The sequence below is a fragment of the Macrotis lagotis genome, chromosome 5, assembly GCF_037893015.1.
Source record: "Macrotis lagotis isolate mMagLag1 chromosome 5, bilby.v1.9.chrom.fasta, whole genome shotgun sequence".
Classification (NCBI taxonomy): Eukaryota; Metazoa; Chordata; class Mammalia; order Peramelemorphia; family Peramelidae; genus Macrotis; species Macrotis lagotis.
In genome coordinates this window covers 56,498,169-56,520,039 of record NC_133662.1, presented here as the reverse complement: position 1 = coordinate 56,520,039, position 21,871 = coordinate 56,498,169, and the positions used below count along the sequence as shown (strand labels likewise).

The window sequence follows — 21,871 nt, the reverse complement described above, 5'->3', positions numbered from 1 at the left end:
CACACAGCTAAATAATTAAGTGTCTGAGGTCAAATTTGAACTCAGGTCCTCCTGATACCAGCATCAATGCTCTATCCACTGTACCACCTAGCCACCCCAATTTCTTATTTGTTAACAGAAAATGATGTTTGCTATAATTTTAATTATTTGCTACTAATTTTATTTGACCTGAGTTTTTTTTATGTTATCTTCCTTTAAATTGTGGTCTTTTTATGGCAATCATTCTTTAGACTCTGATTTCTTCTCTGCCTCTACTGACACAAATCTCTTCCTTTTAATGATTTTATTTTATACACTATTCCATTACATTCCTAAAGAATAATTTCTTCATCTATTCCTCTATTGTTGGTCTTATATTATGATTCAAGGTTTTTTGTTACTGCAATTAGTGATGCTATGAATATTTTTCATATTCCTGCTGTTAATAATGATCTTGGATCTCTAGGTACATGGAATATTTAGTAACTTTATTGCATAATTACAAATAGTTTTATAGAATAGTTGAAGCATTTCTGTTCTAGCAAGAGTGAATTAATATGCTTCTCTTTCACTGTTTGCCAACATTAAATTTTTCTAATTTTTATTACCTTTGCCAATTTGCTGGATATTATATTCCTTTAAATAATCAACTCAAGGTATTGTAAACTTATTTGAAGAAAATAACTCCATATACTTTGTCATTACTCACAGATAACTTTGCTTTCCCTTGTCTATTCTAGAATTGTGAATTCTAACTTAATGAGAAATTCTTTTTAAAATTTCCTTTTAGTAGCTCACATTAGAATATAGTTCAAGAATATTTTTTTCTTCCATTTCCCTACCTGTCTGTGTGACTGACTTTCACCTAAGATACCCTAATTTTAATTAAAGATAATTAACTTCATTTTTTCTCCCTTTACCTATTTCAAGTCTTTTACTTCGATCTTTTTCCCATATGTGGGATTAGGTACTCAAATTCTATGTTTTCTTCTCTCCGTGATCCTCAGAGAAGGTGAAACTTCTAAGCAACTATTGTCTTATCTCCTTCTTACATCATGCAAACATGAATCATTTGAAACTTATTTCTCGTGTTATAGTTTTTGTCTTTTATTAAAGATCCTGCCCCATTTTTATTAAAGATCCTGTCCCATTGCTTTTTCTACCTAAAGGAAATTTTTCCTTTGATTTTATTGAAGATCCATTTTTTTACCATTAAGAAGTATGATAAATTTTCAGATATAAATTTGAAGTACTAACTGATTTGATTTCCTTTTAAAATGTCATATCAATAAAGCAATTAATTAACAATCATCTATGATGTACCTACTATGAATGTACAAGTGAAATAATCCCTGTTCTCAAGATTCTATGATTTCAGTCTTTTATTTCATTTCTCATCATTGGATACCACACTGTCTGATGCTATATAAATTGAATTTTTATTCTATGTAAAATACTTGCAAGAGTTACTTTAATACTGGGGGAGTTAAACTTGAATATTCAGCACTGATAGTGTTTTTTATATTTTATTTATCTTCATTTTCTCTTTCTTTTCAATATTTATCTCCTGCTATTTCTTAAAATAAGATAAATATGAAATATCAGACTTTCTGTTGCATCATAGTTTTATTTTTCCCCCAGGAGGTAAATGATTCTACAATATTTTTAGTGATATCTGTCTTCATGGTCCATTTATTTTAGGTGGCACAGTGGATGGAAAGCTGACCTTGGAGTCAGGAGGACCTGAGTTTGAATTTGACCTCAGACACTTGACATTTACTAACTGTGTGACCTTGGGCAAGTCACTTGACTCTGATTGCCTCACATCCAGGGCCAATTCCAATACTCCTGATTCATATTTGGCCACTTGACCCAGATGATTCCAGAGGACAAAGTGAGACTGGTGACTTATCACAGCACCCCTTCACTCAAATTCAATTCAAATGCTTGTCATGACATCATCTCTCTAATGTTAGGATCTTCTTCAAGAATGAAGGACAAATATCAATTTATTTGCAGAGATTTCAAGTGTTTCTCAAGGGTTTTCTGATTTCTTTGTGTTCTATGAAATTTTCTCCCTTCTGCCCCATTTGCCATTTTCTCTTTTGTAAAGTCCATTGCCTTATTCTGATTTTCCAATATTTGATCTAAGCTGATGATTTTCAAATTTATTTTATGTATTCTTTTTTGAGAGAATTTATTGCCATATTCATAGAGAATCAAAGATTCAGATCTTTCTTTTATTATTTCATTGAGGTTCTTAATCACATTGGAAATTCTTAGAGTTGTTCCAACTTCAATAATGGGTGTTCAGTTGCTTTTATTTATTTATTTTTTGCAGTGGCATTATTTTCTTTTGAAGGTTTTTGTTTGCCTTTTTTATTCCATGGCATTTATTCATTGTATTGGGTTTTCTATTTTATTTTTTTATTTTTTAAAATCTCTCTATTAGTTTTTTCCTAATAGAGAATACTTGTAAATATTTCTCTCTCTCCATCACCTTTTTTGTTGTTGTTTTACTTCATTTGCTATGTTTGTTGTAGTTATAATGAATAAGAACTGGAATACATGGATACTCTTTTCCAGAAGCATAATTTATTGCATTTATTATAGCATTTTAGACATTTAAAATTTTAAATGACTGCCTCAAGGAAACCTAGAAACTAGCTTAGTAGCAAGCATTTGACTTGCTTATCAAACACATGAAAGTTTTCATGGACTATTTTTAAGTTTTTATAAGGCAATGGGGTTAAGTGGCTTGCCCAAGACTACACAGCTAGGTAATTATTAAGTGTCTGAGGCTGGATTTGAACTCAGGTATTCCTGACTCCAGGGCCGGTGCTCCATTCACTGTGCCACCTAGCTGCCTGGGTAAACAAATCCTAAGGGACTGAAGTGAAACTTAAAGACTGGCCCCTGAGGAAAAAATACCAGAATATTATGCACTAAAGGGGGAGAGATAATAACTCAGTTTGATTTTTTTTGAGGTAATTGGATTTTAAGTGACTTGTCCAGGAACATTTAGCTAGTAAAAATCTGAGGCTAAATTTGAACTCAGGTCCTCCTTACCCAGTGACATATACAAATGGTCACTTTCCTACCCCCTTCAGAAGGAATTTTTAAAAACTGACTGTTGCAGGTAGAGAAAAAAAAAAAGAAAGACCTGAAGTAGGGAAGATTAGCCTTTAGCTGATTCTGAAAGAAAAGAATATTATCATAGTGTAGTAAGCAAAAATTCAAAGTATTTTCTCTTTTCTCCTTGCCTTAAGGAAAAGACTTCAATTAGTTTTATTCCACAGAGGAGAGCAAGTTCAAGATTAATTAAGTATTAAAGAAAAGGTCTCTCCCATCTCTCTTTTCATTCAAAATAAAGAGATCTAGATAAGGCAATTCAAAGTAGTGAACTTTAGGGTCTATGGTGAAGGAAAAAGCTTGGATTAATACAGTAGTTCAAGGAAAGTATGCTTGCCCTAGAGAAAGGAAGAAAACAAGCTTTTAAAGACCTACTACATGCTAGGCACTGTGCTAAGCACTTTATAAATATGATCTTATTAGGAGGTAGGTCTAATTTTTCTTCACATTTTCAGTTGAGGAAACTGAGGTAAGGGAGAGTTTAAATGAGTTGCCTAAGCTCATACAACTAGAAGGTGAGACTGAATTCGAACTCAGATCTTTTTTACTCCTAGTCCAGTGGTCTGCCCATTGCATCCCTCATGTGTTAAAAAAGAAATCCAGAGCAAAGGAAAAAGCATCAACTTCATCAGGTTTTCAGATGAAAGGAAACCTAGAAATTAACTCCCGAGGTTAAATTAGTAAACAAAAATAAACAAAAAACAAAAAACAAAACAACCATAGGATCTTTATGATGCCAAGGATAATCAAGACACAAACTTAGATGAGAAGAATAATTTAAAAACCATTACATTCAAAATCTCAAGCTAAAAATAGTTCGTTCCTAAGTACAATTTGAATTGTCTGAAAAAATAATATAGGAGTTGAAAAAAAGTTTTATTTTATTTTATTTTTTAAAGGTTTTATTTATTTTGAGTTTTACAATTTTTCCCCCAATCTTACTTCCCTCCCCCCACCCCCTACAGAAGGCAGTTTGCCAGTTTTTACATTGTTTCCATGGTATACATTGATCCAAATTGAATGTGATGAAAGAGAAGTCATATCCTTAAGGAAGAAACATAAAGTATGAGGTAGCAAGATCAGACAATAAGATATCAGTTTTTTTTCTAAATTAAAGGTAATATTCCTTGGTCTTTGTTCAAGCTCCACAGTTTTTTCTCTGAATACAGACAGTATTCTCCATTGCAGACAGCCCCAAATTGTCCGTGATTGTTGCACTGATGGAATGAGTGAGTCCATCAAGTAAGTGATGCCCCCATGTTGCTGTTAGGGTGTACAGTGTTTTTCTGGTTCTGCTCATCACACTCAGCATCAGTCCATGCAAATCCCTCCAGGCTTCCCTGAATTCCTATCCCTCCTGGTTTCTAATAGAACAATAGTGTCCCATGACATACATGACATATACCACAGTTTGCTAAGCCATTCCCCAATTAAAGGACATTTACTTGATTTCCAATGAAAAAATATTTTTAAAGAAATAAGAACTATGGAAAAGAGACTTGGAAAAAAAGAAGAGATAGAGGCTAAATAGATGAGATCTTAACCTAGTAACAATTTTCCTAAAAATCAGAATGGATTAGAAATAATTGACTCCAGAAAATAACAAAAATTCTTAAAACAAAATAAGAGAATGAAAAAAGTGAGGAAAATGTAAGATATATCACCGTGAAAATAACTGGTCTGGAATATAAATCAAGGAGAAATAACTTAAGGATCATAGGATTATTTGTTATCCATGACCAGAAAAAAACTTAAGTGGTATATTTCAAAGAAATTATTAAAGAAAGTTGCTGACATATTATAGCAAGAGTACAATATGAAATTTGAAATAATCAATTTATCAGCTCCTGAAACACCAAAATGAAAATTTCTGACTATATCAGCTATAAAATCGAGAGCTTCCAGACAAAAGAAAAAATAACCAGAAAGATTTCAAATATTTGCGAACTATAATCAGCATCTCATAAGTTTTAGCAGCTGTGAAGAGATACTATGGAATAAGATTCCAACAAGTAAAAGATAAAGGTTTACAACCAAGGATAACTTATTCAGAAAAATTTGCTTATAATCATACAAGTAAAAAAAAATGTTGCTCCAATAACCTTAAGGACTTTCAAACATTGCTGATTTGAAATCACAGATCTGAAAATGAACTTTGTTGCACAAATATGAGAGTCAAGAGAAAAGTAAAAAGGGAAATATAAGGGTATTTATTTATTTATTCTTTTTTTTGTTCATTTATATTATATTATTACAGTAATCTTGTTATTAGAGTAAACATAAACTCCCCTCTATCCTCAAGAAGATAAGAAACCTCAAGAATAGTGAGAGAGGGAAAAAATGTACGTTAGTCTGTGTTCAGATTCCAATGATTCTGTTCCTGGGGTGAGTTGCCTTCTTTATCTTAAGTCTACCAAAGAAGTTACTTCAATTTTTTTCCTACAGTTGCTATTACTAGCTGTATTTACCTCCACTCTATTCCTTCCCACTCTAATTTATTCTATTCTCTCTCTCCTTTCATCCCATCCCTGTTAAAAAATGAGTTGTATCTGAGAACCCTCTCCCATGATCTTACCTCTTTTCTATGAACTATTCCCCCTTCCCTCCCTCCATTCCCTCTTATCCCATCCCTTTCTTCTCATTTTTCTCTAGGGTAAGATAGATTTCTATACCTTATTAAATGTGTATGTTATTTACTCTCTCAGCCATTTCTGATGAGAATTCCCCCTCTCCTTCCCCTGTTCCACTCTATTGTCAAAGCTTTTTCTTGACTCTTATGTTAAATATCTTAGCCCCTTCTTCCTCTCTTTTCTCTTACTCCCAGTACTTTTCTTTATCACCCACTGACTCCATCTTTTTACTATATTATACCATTATATTTAGTTCCTTCCTGTACCTTGTCTATATATATGCTTGTTCTAACTGCTCTTATAAATGAGAAAGTTCATATGAGTTATCATATCTTTTTCCCATGCAGGAATACAAATAGTTCAGCATCATTAAGTTTCTCATAGTTAGTCTTTCTCATCCACCCACTCTATGGTTCACCTAAGTCCTTTACTTGGAGATCAAACTTTCTGTTCAGCTCTGGTTGTTTCAATAGGGAAGTCTGAAAATGCCCTGTTTTGTTGAAAGTTCATCTTTTCCCCTGAAAGAGGATGTTCAAAAGTTTTGCTGGGTAGTTGATTCTTGGTTGTAAATCAAGATCTTTTGCCTTCTGGAATATCATATTCCAAGCCCTATGAGCCCTCAATGTAGATGCTGCCAGATCCTGTGTAATCCTGACTATAGAGCCACAGTAGTTGAATTTTTTGTTTCTGGCAGCTTTTAGTGTTTTCTCTTTGACTTGGGAGTTTTGGAATTTGACTATAATATTCCTGGAAGTTTTTCTTTGGGGTTCTCTTTCAGGAGGTGACTGATGAATTCTCTCAATTTCTAATTACTCTCAAGCTTCTAGGATCTGGTTGTGACTTTCAGGCATCCCAACAATTTTCATATTAAATCTTCTGGATCTGTTTTTCAGACTGGTTGTTTCTCCAATGAGATATTTCACATTTTCATCTAATTCATGTTTTTTTTTGGAATACTTTTATTTCTTCCTCATGTTTTGCAAAGTCATTGGCTTCCTTCAGTTCCATTCTGCATTTGAAGGAGTTATTTTCTTCAGAGAGCTTTTTTTATCTCCTTTTCCAGCTGGCCAGTTCTGTTTTTTTAAGACATTCTTCTCCTCATTTGCCTTTGGTGTTGCTTTTTCCATTTGACCTACACTGGTTTTTAATATATTATTTTCTACCATATTTTTGGTATTTCTTTCACCAAGCTACTGATTTAGTTTTCATGGTTTATCTGCAATGCTCTCATTTCTCCTCCCAATTTTTTCCTCTATTTCCCTTAATTATTTTTCAAGTCTTTTTTGAGCTCATCCATTTTCTATTTCTCTTGGAGGTTTTGGATACAGAAGCTTTGAGTTTGTCATCTTCTGAATATTCCATGGGACCAAAGTAATTACCTATGGTCAGAGTCTTCTTTTTCTTTTGTTTACTCATTTCCTCAGTCTGACTGATTTACCATACTTCTAAGGTTTTGGCGGGGGGGTTGGGACACCCCACTGGGACCTTAATTCTTCCAAGGTATTATGAGAGGCTCTGACTGCTTTCTTGCTTGTACTCTGGTATGTGGATGACCACAGGCCCTCCCCTCTGCCCTGGAGCTGTGAGGAGGATCCCTGCTTGGCTATGGCGGTATGGAAGCCCAAATTGTGACCTGGATTTGGGTGTGGGCAAACAGCTGAGGCCTAACTCAGGGAGAACAGAGAGACATCTGCAGTCTCCCCCCAATCCCCTTACCATTTGTGGGTTGAGCTCTGGAGGTAAAGGCTGGCCTCCCTGATCCCCACTTGCATGTTCTCACCACAGGCTTGCTCTGAGACTGGCGTTCATGCTACACTTACTCTGGTGTGGCAGAGTTCTCTCACCACCCCTTCAAGCTATTCCCAATGATCCCTGGGTCAGGAGGTCTGGAAACCACTCCCCTACCCTGGACCCAGTCGCCCTCAGGGATCTAGGCACCTGACCCAGCTACAATGAACTGCGGCTGCAGCTTTTTCCAACCCCCAGTCCAGGTGAAACAGGTCTTTCCTCTGAAACTTCTAAGTTGTCTTAGAATGAGAAATTGTGTCACTCAGTCTTTCTGTGGGTTCTGCCCCTCTAAATTTTGGCTAGAGTGATAACTTGATGGCTTTTGGAGTTTTTTTGGAGAATGAATTTTTGCAATTTCCTGTCTTCACATGGGCATCTTGGCTCTGCCCCCCAATATAAGGGTATTTAAAAGGATAAACAATTTACATTCTAATGTTAAGAGATTCTTTCATAAACTTTCATAAACTTAAATGTCTCTAGGTATGATAGAGGTGGATAATTATGACAGAAGACTTTTAGATAGTTTCATTATATTTTAAAAATTTTGCAAGAAAAAAGAAGAGGGAGTGAGAAGTATACATTAGGGAAAAATGGAAGAAGAGATAATGGAATTTGTTGACACATATAACCATTTGCAAATAGAATTATATACAGCATAGAAGGGAATGTGGTGGGAGGAAGCATTACTTGAATTTCACTTTTATCTAAACTGGTCAAAAGAAAGCATTCATACAGAGTTTAGTGCAGGGATTCATTCATTTCATCAGGGAAAAATATAGCAAAGAATATAAGATGGAAGGTAGATTCAGAGTGGGGCTCATCATAAGCAAAATGAACCATAAGGTTGCAAAGGGGCTAAAGAAAAAGATAAAAGAAAAAAATGAAATAAATAGGAAGCAAGGAATACAGAGGAGAAAAAAAGATAAGTAAATAGGAAGAAGAGAATTAACTATCCACTGCATATTAAATAAGATGCACTCACTCATAAAATGAAATTAGAAAGCTATCAGTAAGCAAAATTCAACAATATATTGTTTACAAGAATCACTTGAAACAAAAATATATATACACAGCTAACATAAGGGTTTGGAGTAAAATTTCTTATGCCTCAGCTGAATACCAAAAATCAGGGAATAGCAAAGTAAGGTGACAACAATACAAAACTTAATGAAAAGAAATAAAGAGGGAAACTACATTTTGCCAAAAGTCCATGTCAAAGACATGGACAAAGAATTAAAATCAATTGAAAATGCACTCAATGACATAACTTCAAAACAAAGAATAAATAAATAAATTACAAGGAGGAAATAGTAAATCTATTATATGTATAATACTATTATGTCTAGAAAACTCAATTCTAAAAAACACTTTCTTGTAAAAAAATGCTAGGAATCATCAGAGGCTTTAGCAAGTTGTAATCTTCTTGCTGGTAGAAGTTCTTGTCTTGATGTTGATGGCTGTTGACTGATCAGTGTTTTTGGTTTGCTGAACGTTGGAGTGGCTGTAGCAATTTCTTAAAATAAGACAACAGTGATGTTTGTAATATTGCTTTCCGCTACCTTTCACTTGGACACTTAGAAACCATTGTAGGGTTATTAATTGGTCTAATTTCAGAATTCAAAGGCCCAAGGAGAAGGAGAGAGATAGGGTTACAGCTAGCAGGTGGAGCACTCAGAGCATGTAACACATTTATACGGGTATAGTTTGTGGTACTCCCAAATATTTGTAATAGTGATGTTATATATCACAAATCATCATAATACGATAATAATGGAAAAATGATAGAAGAAGGGATTTCACTAATTCCTTCTACGATACTGAAAAGGTCTTGATATATAAACCAGGAAGATTTTAATTTGAAAAATAAAACTATATTATCACTGGGATAATACATTATGATCAAGTAGGATTTATTCCAGGAATGCAAGGTTGGTTCAATATTAGGAAAACTGTTAATATACTCAATTATATCAACAACAAACCTATCAGAAATTATATGATCATATTAATAGATGCTGAAAAAGCTTTTGACAAAATACAGCACCCATTCCTATTAAAAACACTAGAGAATGTAGGAATAAATGGATTGTTCCTTAGAAGAATTAGCAAAATCTATCTGAAACCATCAACAAGCATTTTATATTCAATGGGGAGAGGCTAGAGGCATTCCCAATAAGATCAGGGGTGAAACAATGCCTGTTATCACTACTACTATTCAATATCATATTAGAAATGTTAGCTTCAGCAATTAGAGAAGAAAAAGAAATTGAAGGAATTAGAATTGGGAAGGAAGAGACAAAAATCACTCTTTGCAGATGTCATGATGGTCTACCTAGAGAATCCCAAGAAATCATCCAAAAAACTACTGGAAACAATTAGCAATTTTAGCAAAGTTGCAGGATATAAAATAAACCCTCATAAATCATCAACTTTTCTATATATGTGTTTAGCAAGACACAGCAGGAAGAGCTAGAAAGAGAAATCCCATTCAAGGTAACCTCAGACAATATAAAATACCTGGAAGCCTATTTGCCAAAGCAGCCTCAGAAACATTTTGAAAACAATTATAAAACACTTCTCACACAAATTATATCAGATTTAAATAACTGAGCAAATATCTACTGCTCATGGATAGATAGAGCTAATTTTATAAAAATGACAATTCTACCAAAACCAAACTACCTGTTTAGTGCTCTACCAATCAAAATTCCAAAAAATTACTTTAATGAGTTAGAAAAAAGTTGTAAGTAAATTCATATGGAGAAATAAAAAGTCAAGAATTTCCAGGGATTTAATGAAAAAAAGTGCAAAAGAAGGGGGCTTAGCCCTAACTGATCTAAAATTATATTATAAAGCATCAGTCATCAAAACTATCTGGTATTGGCTAAGAAAAAGAGTGGTGGACCAGTGGAATAGACCAGGTGCCAAAGCAAGAAATGATTATAGTAATCTGCTGTTTGATAAACCCAAAGAATCCAGCTATTGGGATAAAAACTCTCTCTTTGATAAAAACTGCTGGGAAAATTGGAAGTTAATATGGAAGAAACTTAGATTAGATCAACACCTCACACCCTATTCCTAGATAAGATACAAATGGATATAGGATTTAGACAAAAAAAAATACTATAAGCAAATTAGAAGATCAAGGACTAGTTTACCTATCAGATCTATGGAAAGGGAAGCAGTTTATGACTAAGGAAGAGATGGAGAACATCATTAAAAACAAATTAGATGATTTCGATTACATTAAATTAAAATGTTTTGCACAGATAAAAACCACTGTAACCAAGATCAAAAGAAATGTAGTAAATTGGGAAACAATCTTTACAACTAATGATTCTGACAAAGGACTCATTTCTAAAATATACAGAGAGCTGTGTCATATTTTTAATAAAAAAAAGTCATTCCCCAATTGACAAATGGTCAAAGGATATGCAAAGGCAATTTACAGATGAGGAGATCAAAGCAATCCATAGCCATATGAAAAATTGCTCTAAATCATTAATTATTAGAGAAATACAAATTAAAGCTTCTCTGAGGTACCACCTCACACCTCTCAGACTGGCCAGTATGACCAGAAAGGATAATGATCATTGTTGGAAGGGTTGTGGGAAATCTGGGACATTATTACACTATTGGTGGAGCTGTGAACTCATCCAACCTTTCTGGAGAGAAATTTGGAACTACACCCAAAAGGCAACAAAAATGAGCATACCCTTTGATCCAGCAATACCACTACTGGGTCTATACCCTGAAGAGATGATGAAAAAGGGTAAAAACATCACTTGTACAAAAATATTCATAGCAGCCCTGTTTGTGGTGGCAAAGAATTGGAAATCAATTAAATGTCCTTCAATTGGGGAATGGCTTAGCAAACTGTGGTATATGTATGTCACAGAATACTATTGTTCTATTAGAAACCAGGAGGTATGGGAATTCAGGGAAGCCTGGAGAGATTTGCATGAAGTGATGCTGAGTATGATGAGCAGAACCAGAAAAACACTGTACACCCTAATAGCAACATGGGGGTGATGATCAACCTTGATGAACTTGCTTGTTCCATCAGTGCAACCATCAGGGACAATTTGGGGCTCTCTGCAATGGAGAATACCATCTGTATACAGATAAAGAACCATGGAGTTTGAACAAAGTTCAAGAAGTATTCCCTTTAATTTAGAAAAAAAAACCAGATATCTTATTGTGTGATCTTGTTATTTCCTATACTTTTTGTTTCTTCCTTAAGGATATGATTTTTCTCTCATCACACTTAATTTGGCTCAATGTACAACATGGAAACCAAGTAACAACTGATAGATTGCTTTCCGTGGGGAGTGGGTGAAGGGAAGTAAGATTGGGGGGAAAAATTGTAAAACTCAAATAAAATCTTTAATAAAAGAAAAAAAAAGAAAACTATAATTCAATGACTAATGAACACTGAGGCAAAAATTTTAAATAAATTATTAGTGAAAGGTTTAAAACAGCAAATTGCAAAGATGATAGATTATAAACAGGTTGTATTTATTCCAGGAATTCAGGGTTGGTTTAATATTAGGAAAAATGTTAAATTAGTTAACAAAATTATAACAAAATAAATAAAATAATATGATTACATAGTAGATGCATAAGAAGTTTTTGATAAACTATAATACTCATTTCTTATATACTTAAGAACCAAGAGATACCATTATGTGTGGGTTAAAATTGCACCTTGTTCTGGTCCCTCTGTCCACTCTCAACACTTTTTAGTTTGGTGAATTTATAGGTAGCTGATATAAATTAACAAAAGAAGAAAAATTGCAAAGAGGAACCTAGAAGTCACTTATAGACTATCCCATAAATTAAGGGAGTATTATAATTACTGGCAAACTGTCTCATAAATTAGGGAGCATAGAAGACACTGGAAACCATCTCATAAATTAACTAAGACCATTTCCTGAGGTTATGTGCTAAATCAGGGACAATCAGTTAGATCTTTCTGTAAGGACCCTGTGGTCCTGCTAACTGTTCATGGTCTGTAAGATTCAGATAAACTCTAGACATGCTCATTAAGACAGAAGACTAGCAAATGTTATGCTGATGAACTAACTCTAATGTATTGCTGGTAACTTTGAGATGATGTGAATATGAAAATGAACTAACCTTAAGACAGCACACCTGAGTTGAAATCCTATAAAATCAAGACACCAACTCTTGCCCTCCCCAAGTACTCCTCTATTTCCTCCAATGTTTCATTCCACCAAATGCTCCTAACACTAATCCATAGTTACATAAATGTCTCTTCCCCTCCTCATTTCTCTTCCCCAAGTTTCCTACCTTTTTCTATCACAGCATTCCTGTCTATCTCTGTGCTCCATCACTTTCCACTATATCTTATTAAAGTTTGCTTACATCATTATTCCCTGTTTACTGCCATTATAGTCTTTCCTGGTAAGCATTCAAAGAACCAGGGTTTGTGTTCCTCTCCACCCAGAGAGACCACCTTGTACTTCCATTTCCTTAGTTACAATGAACAATTTTATAAATTAATTAGCAATTCAATATGTTACAGAGATAATAATCTTTCTAGTGATATCATAGGTAAAAGAAAGATATCCATTGTCATCACTTTTATTTGTCCTTATACCAGAAATGCTGGGCTATAGCAATAAACAAGAAAAAGAAATTGAGTAAATAAATATAAAGAGAAGAAACAAAATTATCACTATTGCAGATTATATACTGTACTAAAGAACCATAGAGAGCCAGCAGTCATATATTGCTTCACAAAATCATGTATTATTTTACAAAAGAGAAAATTGGTCCTAGGTTCTTCTGATGCCTTGTCAGAAGCACTTTTTACTAAATCATGTCTTCCTAGGCTTTGCCTTCAAGACTAATTTCTTCTTTTTCTTTTTTGTTTTTTACAAGACAATGGGGTTAAGTGCAGGGTCACACTAAGTAAGTATTAAGGGTCTGAGAACAGATTTGAACTCAAGTTCTCCTGACTCTAGGACTGGTGCTCTAACCATTGCGCCACCTAGCTGCCCCTCAGGACTAATTTCTTGAAGAACAAGCTCAAACTACTGTCTTGCCATTTGTCTCATTTGTGGTTTGATCAGGTTTTTAAAAAAATACAACAATTTAGATCTTCATGAAAGTGAATGACTTCTTTATAATAATAATAATGATAATGATAAAAAATAAGAGAACCATGCCAGTTGGTATTCTGGCTCTCTCTATATCAGATGCCAAATTGTTTTCTTAAATCTCTAATATAAAAGTGAAACTCTTTGTAATTTGACTTTTGTTAATAATTTGGATGAAGGAATGATATTGAAATTTATAATGCTATTAAAATGACACATGTCTATATCACAAAACAACAATGATGTCTATAATTTATTAGGATAACAGTATGGTGATTGAATGTTAACTTATTTTTTCCTGATAGAATTCTTCTATATTTCATGAACTGCAAAATCGCAATTCAAATGGCAACTCAGCAGGAGTAGCAGAACTCAGTAAGTAATCACATCAAAATTGGCAACGAATTCTTAGATAAGTAATTTCTGAATCTTAGATGAATTTGTAGGTATTCATTTAAGGACTCTGCCATTTCCATCTGTCATAATTTAAATCTCATTCCTCAAATGGTGTTTAAACTATCTTGGGCTAGAAATCAATCAAAGAGACTCATTCACTTTTAGCTTGTTTTTTAGTAGAATTGGCTATAAGTTCCTTGAGGGAACAGATATGGCCATTTTCCATCTTTGTATCCCCAGTGTCTGGCATGGAAGCTTATATGTAATAGGCACCTAATAATGTCTGTTGAATTAGGTTTAATTGAATTGGCTCACTGTTTTAGGAATATGGAGATAGATGATCGTTAGTTTGGCATTCAAACTGAGGTTACAAAGACTCCCTCAGCTATGAATTCTGTGCCTAATGTGTCAATATCCCTTTCTTTGCTCTGGCAGCTTATTTTATAAAGAGAATTACTTCCAAACTGTGACCTTGAAGCCAAAAATCATTTGAATTTGCAGTAGACAACATTTTAAAAAGTTGAATCTTGAATCAAAAACTTTATAATTATCATTCCATATTCAAGAATTTTAACCTAAAGTCTCATGTGATAACTTGAGATTAAATTTTCTTTTTTTTGTTGGGTAGAGAAATAGCATCTTTGGTAGAGATAATTAGTATTAAATATAAATTGAGATCTTGAATCTAGTGCTATAGCCAAAAAATCAATAGAGGTAGAGATTAGACTTAATGTTTGATCAGTTCATTGGTTTACATTTATTCCTTTTGTGTCCCCTATAAGCATGACAAAAAAATGAATATGCTTATAATAAAGCTTCATCTTATCCCAGGTAGATATTAGCTGTTTTTTTTTTAAAAATACCTCTTTGGATTCCTTTAGGGGAAAGCAAGTCAGGGAAAATTTCTACATGAGGGAAACTAAATGGTGCAGTATATAGAGTGCTGAGTTTGAAGACAGAAGACTGAGTTCAATTTTGTCCTCAGATTTTGTGTGACCCTGGGTAAGTCTGAGGAGCTTAATATCACCTTCCAAGATTGATGTGAGGATTAAATGAGATAATATTTGTAAAATGCTTAGTATAGTGTCTGGCACATAATGACTGGTTAGTAAATACTTATTATTTCTCCCTTGTGTATCTCCCTCCTGGAAAGAACCTCCTGATTCTTCCTCAGTGGTTCCTCTTCTTTCTATAGTTCTTTATTTTTCTCAACTTGCCTCCTATATTTTCAGTATTCTTATACCTTAGTCCCCTCCATATACTCTGTGATGCAGTGACATTGGCCTCCTTGCTGATCTTCAAACTCCATCATACACCATTCTCCCATCTCCAAACACTTTCCTCGGCTATCCCCATCCCTGGAACATTCTTTACTGGCCTCCTTCAAGTTTCAACTAAGACTATATCCACCTGAAGACTTTCCTAGTCTTTCTTAATCTTAGTGCTTTCCCTCGGAGATCCAATTTACTTTGTAAATACATAGTTGCATATTGTCTTTCCTTTTAGACTGTAAGTTCCTTGAGAACAGGTATTTTCCCCCCCTTTCTTTGTATGTGCATAGCAGATGATTAATAAATACTAATTGACTCATGGATCAGAACTGCAGGTTCCTATAATCAATACTGGAATTATTATCTAGTTTCTATTAACTTATGACTCTTTCATTTAAATCCACTGGTTCCTGGCCATTTCTGCCAAATCTCAATGATGCCTATAAAGTTAGATTTGCCTTCTTACATTAGGATGTTTAACTTTTTTTTATTATCTAAATATTCCAATCTATGTGCCTATTTTTCATCCTTAAAAAAATCTTTGTAAGAATCATCTTGTTATGCATGGATCACATATATCCTTTATGAAAAAAGAGAAAGGAGTAGGTAACCTTCCATAAATGATTTCCATAGAAGATTATATCTTCACAATTATAATAATTTAAAGATATATAGAATAATATAATAATAATAATGTGTTTTGTTTTTATTATAAAAATTATTTGACTTGGTAGAACAACACATAAGATTAAAGATTCTCCTTTAATCTTAAGATGTATATGTTAAGATCATTCAATGTTCTTTGAATAATATAATAATAACTTTGTTTTATAGTCTTCTGAGTATCAGTATAAAGTAATAAAAAGGGGGATGGATGCTTGCCAAAAATGCTTGGCACAATCATGAAGGAAACCTTGTGTAAAAATACAAAAAAGAAGAGAGATCATGTGTAGATGATGAGATTTATTTTTAAATGGCATTGAGTTAATTGTATTAAATATGATAACATTATTGAATTTCCCCAAAAGGAACTATGTCCATTCAACAAACCATTCCTGCAATAATCACAGGGGAAAAGAAGATGAACTATACATATTACCAAAATCATACTGAGGGAAGGGAAAGGAAAGGAAAGAAAAAGGAGATTTACAAGTAAGTCCCTACTAAGGTCCAAAGTTCTATGTATTTTATAAATTTTATCTCATTTGATACTTAACAACAAACTTGGGAGGAAGGTATTGTGATCTTCATTTTTCAGTTGAGTCAATTTAAATCATATGAGTCAATTGAGTCAATTTAAGTGATATGCCCAGGCTCACACATCTGGTCAGTGTCTGAGGTCAAATTCATGGATTTATAGTTCTTTCTCACTGGTTCCTCTTTCTATAATTATTTATTTTTCTCAACTTGGTCCTTCTTACCTTTTTATGCCTTACTCCCTTCTATGAGCTCTGTGATCTAGTGACACTGGCCTCCTTGCTATTCTTTAAATACTATATTCCACCTCCCAGCTCTAAGCATTTTCATTGGCTGTGTCCATGCCTAGAGCACTCTTCTTCAGTGAGGATACACAGATTGAGGGTATTTAAATATAGAACACATATGACCAGGGCAATTTACCCATAGTGCTGAAGCTACAATGCTACTAATAAAATGTCACCTTACTGTTCTCGTCTAAGCTCATTCATTGCCTCTTCTGATTCCAAAATTGCCTCCAAACACATAATCTTTATTGGATGTTTCTACACTGGATGACTGCTGAGCCTCTTCACTGAGTAGGTAGCTACTGAGTTCTCTTTGTTACCAGCTTCTGGGTTTTGTCTCTTCAGGGCCATCTGCTGACCATTTTAGTCCTCATCTAAAAGGATGTGATAACTGGAAAGTTTCTTCCTGATGGGGTAGGCTGATGGCTTTTTAATTATAACCAGAGGTTATGAGTCACTACACTGAGGCCAGAACTATTGAACAAAAATGGGAAAAATCACTTAAAACAATCAAAGAAACACATTTCTTCCAGATAAAAGAATAGATGTTTATATTTCAAGGATCTATGTGACTTTAGGTTAGAAAAATCTCCTTTTAACTCTTTCCTATTCCTAATTGTTGACCAGCAACCCTTCAGAGGATTTTGGGAGTAACTTTCCCAACAGGTAGATAGTGTAAAGGATAGAGTGCTGTCAGAAGTCAGGAGATCTAAGTTCAAATCCAGCTTCAGAAACGATCAGTGTGACCCTGGGTAAGTTTCATAGCCTTTTTTCTGTCTGCTTCATTGTTTTCAACTGTGAATTGGGTGACCACAGCACCTACCTTCTGGGTTGTTGTAAGGATCAAATGAGATCATATTTGTAAAGAACTAAACATAGTGCCTGGCTTATAATATGTACTTAATCATTTTTTCTTTCTCCCCCCCCCCCCAATAAAGGGTTATCTGGATTTTAAGTACTTTAGTGTATTCAAGATCCTTAGGTTCTCTTGTCTTGTAAAAAACCTGAGAAGACATGAATGCTAAACTAAGAAGGCAAGATCATTGCCTTCCAACCTCCTAATCTACAATCCTTGAATATATACAAATATACACATATGGGTATATGTTGATATAATATATATGTTTATATATAAATATATATGTGTATATGTGTGTATATTTACATATATGTATCTCTTTGCTTTATTTGACTTCATAAATTAGGATTAAATACCTGGGTTTCTAGGATTCTAGGCTTTATAGAAAATTGGTACTCAGGAAATAGTAAAATCACAATAGAAAGCAGGCAAGCCAAGCACACATTCACCCTATGGCACCTAAAGATGGTGGTTTGTTCCCACATTTAAGAATCTCACTCTAGCCTGAAGGTGAGGAAAATATGTTAGGGAAGAATCACACTGAAAGTTGTGAATCAGATGGCAAGTTTATACAACCTAAAAATGACTTAGTTGAGGACAGATTATTGGTGCTAGATAGGTATCAGGACCACTTAGTACAAATGATTTCCCCTTGGAATTCTAAGTTTTAAATACAACATCAAACAATGATTATAACATCAAAATATCATAGTCTAAGGTGGAATTTAGACCAAGGTTTCCTGACTCCAATTTCAATATTCTGTTTCTTTATGATGCTTCTCAAAATGAAAAATTTCATTTTGATATAATTACTAAGATTGGTCATTGCATTTGATTGCAACAGCCTTGTTATGTTGTTTCCATTTACATTATTGTCATTACTGTGCCTAATGTTCCACTCACTCTGTCTTGGTTTATACAAACCTTCCTTCCCATGATGAATATGTCATTGCTTCTTTTTTCTAACCTACTCTAAATTTATCAGGGAAAGCACTGTTTGACAAGCAGACCTTTCCCTGCCAATATGAATATCCTCTCTGTCACTCAGTTGCCAGAGAAGTGATAACAAGAGCAATCTAAGATCCATTTATAAAACAAAACTATTTTCTGCCATATCATCAACATTCTTATTCAGGACAGTTGGTTTCATATTGGTATAACCTTCCTTGACTTCATGAATTTCCATATTTGCAGAGAAACATTTTCAGTATGCTAGAAATCTTGTCAAATACTTTTGAAAATCCAGGTGTCTTACCATTTGACATTATGTTTAGGATATTAATAGCTTAGTAGTTAAATTATATATGGAAATATATTTAAATTAAAGTAAGATGCTAGCAAAATTCTGTATCTGCTTTCTGAGAACCACTTGGACACTTGGCAATACATTTTTGACCATGGTAATGTGTGACACATAGAAAAATACCAAAAGGCTCTCAATTCTATGGGATCCTCTTACCATATAAGGAATGATGATGATAGATCAGTGGAAAAGGGGATAGAAGGTACTAGCAATCACAGTTATTAAGCTAATTATAAACATTAATTTAAAACATTAAATCTTCATACTGTTAATATGAGCTAATAACTGATGAATGGATATATTATTAAAGGAAATGAATCATATAAGTCTTGACATTATTACTACAAAAAAGTCAAGACAAATGTGAAATGACAGGATAGTTTATAAGTTTTCCTTTGACAAACAAAGGATAAAGTTTTATCAGATATCCGAAGGAGGCTGCCTGAAACATCATTTCTTTTTTTTTAATTACTTTAAGTAGCTTTATTGTGTTCAGTTTCATGAAAGCTATTTTAATTTTAAATACTGTGATAAATTTTTTAAAATTACAGCTTTTACACTTTAAAATTCCTAGAGTCTTAAAAATTTCTGTAGCATTCACTTGAATTCAAAGTCAACCAGAAAATACTTAATAATCTGAATTAAGGATATTTTAACAAACTAGGACATCTTAGTTCATAATGAGTTTTTTCAATATTTCAAGACTTCAAGCAAAAAATCATAACCAATTTCTCTTTGGATGATGGATCTCATGCCACACTATCAAGAGTAAATGAATCTGAATCAGCTCTCCAGTACTGGAGCCGCCTAGGGCTTCATTAGTGTCTTAGACCAGAAAGTCACAAAAAATTTTCTAAATATCTTCAAGACTCCTTGCTTCAGTGCATACTGACTGGTGGATCCCATCCTTCTTCCTTCATTTTACTGTTCAAAGGAATAAGAAATCCTAGAAATCTTCATATATTCTATCATTTTCCCTTGGTTATAGGAAATGACAAAGAAACTTTATGATCAAATGGCTTATTAGAGCCTTAGTTTTATTTTTTTAACAAAATAACATTCCTAACTGAATTTTCTCTCTCTGCCCCAAGGCTAAGCACTCACCACTGTATGGTGAGAGTATGTGAACATGATAAAAGTATCATAATCACTTGTCTCATTCACAGATTGCAACACTGAGTTATTCCTCGTGTTTTTTTTTTAATACACAGTCAAAGTATGGTTAGGATTTTTGCAACTTTTTCTTTCACATCATCATCATCACGGTGATATGCCAAGGATAGCAATTTCTCAGTGCATTCTGTAGAGTCTCCATAGAGTAAGGAGAAAAGAGAACCATTATTAAATTGATGCTGGGCAAACACATTCTCATTTTACTTTATATTGTCATTTAAATTTGCAAAGAATGTAAGGACCCGAAGGAGAATTTCCTTTTCCATATTTTCATCAAGGAGGGAAATCAATGATGATTGCACTTGCACACTGAGGAGTTCTCTTGTCATAGCTGTATTTGCTGACAAATTCAAAAGCACTTTCAAAGTCTGAATCTTGATGTTTTCATTTCCCACAGATAACAAATCAAAGAGGTCTGAAATTGAATTGGCAATTAAGTGCTGATAGTCATTAGTGACAGTCATATTTGTTAACAATCTCAGGCCAGCCAACTGTACATCTGAATTCAAGGGAGAAGAGATGGTCTCCTCACAGATTTGGTTGATATATATACCTTAATTTCCCTCTGATTCTCAATATTCATACTTAAGTTATTTAATGAATTTAAAGCCTTCTCTTTAACTTTGGGGTTGGGATCTTTCAGTAGGTTTCCAATAACTAAGAGGCCATCCAAATTACGAATAATATCTTGATTGATTGAAAAAGCAGCACTGTTACCCAGTGTAATCAAAGCTCTTTCACGAATTAAAGGGTCCTCAGTAGACTCTAGCAAGCAAATGAGTTTTTTAAGATGTTGAGCATCCAGTAGACTAGATGATTTGGTACAATCATTCTCTGCCGGCGAGGACGAGCCGGGCAGCCCGGGGGCAGGTCCCCCGCTTGCTGCCGCCGCCGTCTCACAGCCCTCTTCTCTCCCCCAGACCAGTCGATAAACGCAGTAGCCAGCGCCGGCTCCGAGCACCAGCCCCGCCGCTCAGGCCGCCCAGCGGGCTCTGCCTATGGCAGCCCGGCTGCTCCCCGGGGTCCGCAGCCCAGTCTGAAACATCATTTCAAAGGACATTTGGGCATCTCCTAATAGAGTGGTTATGATAAGAATATGCAAAAGGGAGCATCATGTAAATAAATAAATTTTAGCTTAAGAATCAACTTCTGTTGTAGGGAATGAAGAAGTAGAGAAATTCTATAAAGAAGTTCATCGATCCCTTTAAATTGTATCCAAATTTGCTAATTGAATACTTCAATGTAAAGAGATGAAGACAATACTTTTCCCCTATCTTTACAAATATGAAATGGAAAATTAATGAGAAAATTTTTACAAAGAGTAGAAGAAAAGAGGACAGAATCTAGGTGATTATAAAAAGAAGATATCAATCTATTTTAAAGAAAGAAATGAGAGAAGAAAAGAAATAAATTGATTAAGCATCTATTATATGTCAGGGACTTTTGTGCTAAGTGTTTTGAAATAGGATCTCATTGACCCTTGAGGGGAGTAGGAGCTATTTATCACAACTATTTTATAACTGAGGAAACTAAGGCAGTGGTTAAGTGACTTGCCTAGGATCACATAGCTAATAAATATCTGAAATCAGATTTGAAAAGTTATGAGTGTCCATCACTTCTGGCTAAGTATATTCTCTAATAGAGTTACAATTCTTGAGAATTGTTAGAGTATTTCTCCCAGATAGGGATATAGCCAGTTTCATCTTATTGGATACCAGTCTCATGGATAAG

At 34.1% G+C, this 21,871-nt stretch overlaps 1 pseudogene; it reads right to left on the bottom strand.

The window, feature by feature from the left end:
- Nucleotides 1-20,178: 20,178 nt before the first annotated feature.
- On the bottom strand, nt 20,179-21,200 carry LOC141489275 (armadillo repeat-containing protein 10 pseudogene; annotated as a pseudogene).
- Nucleotides 21,201-21,871: the final 671 nt, after the last annotated feature.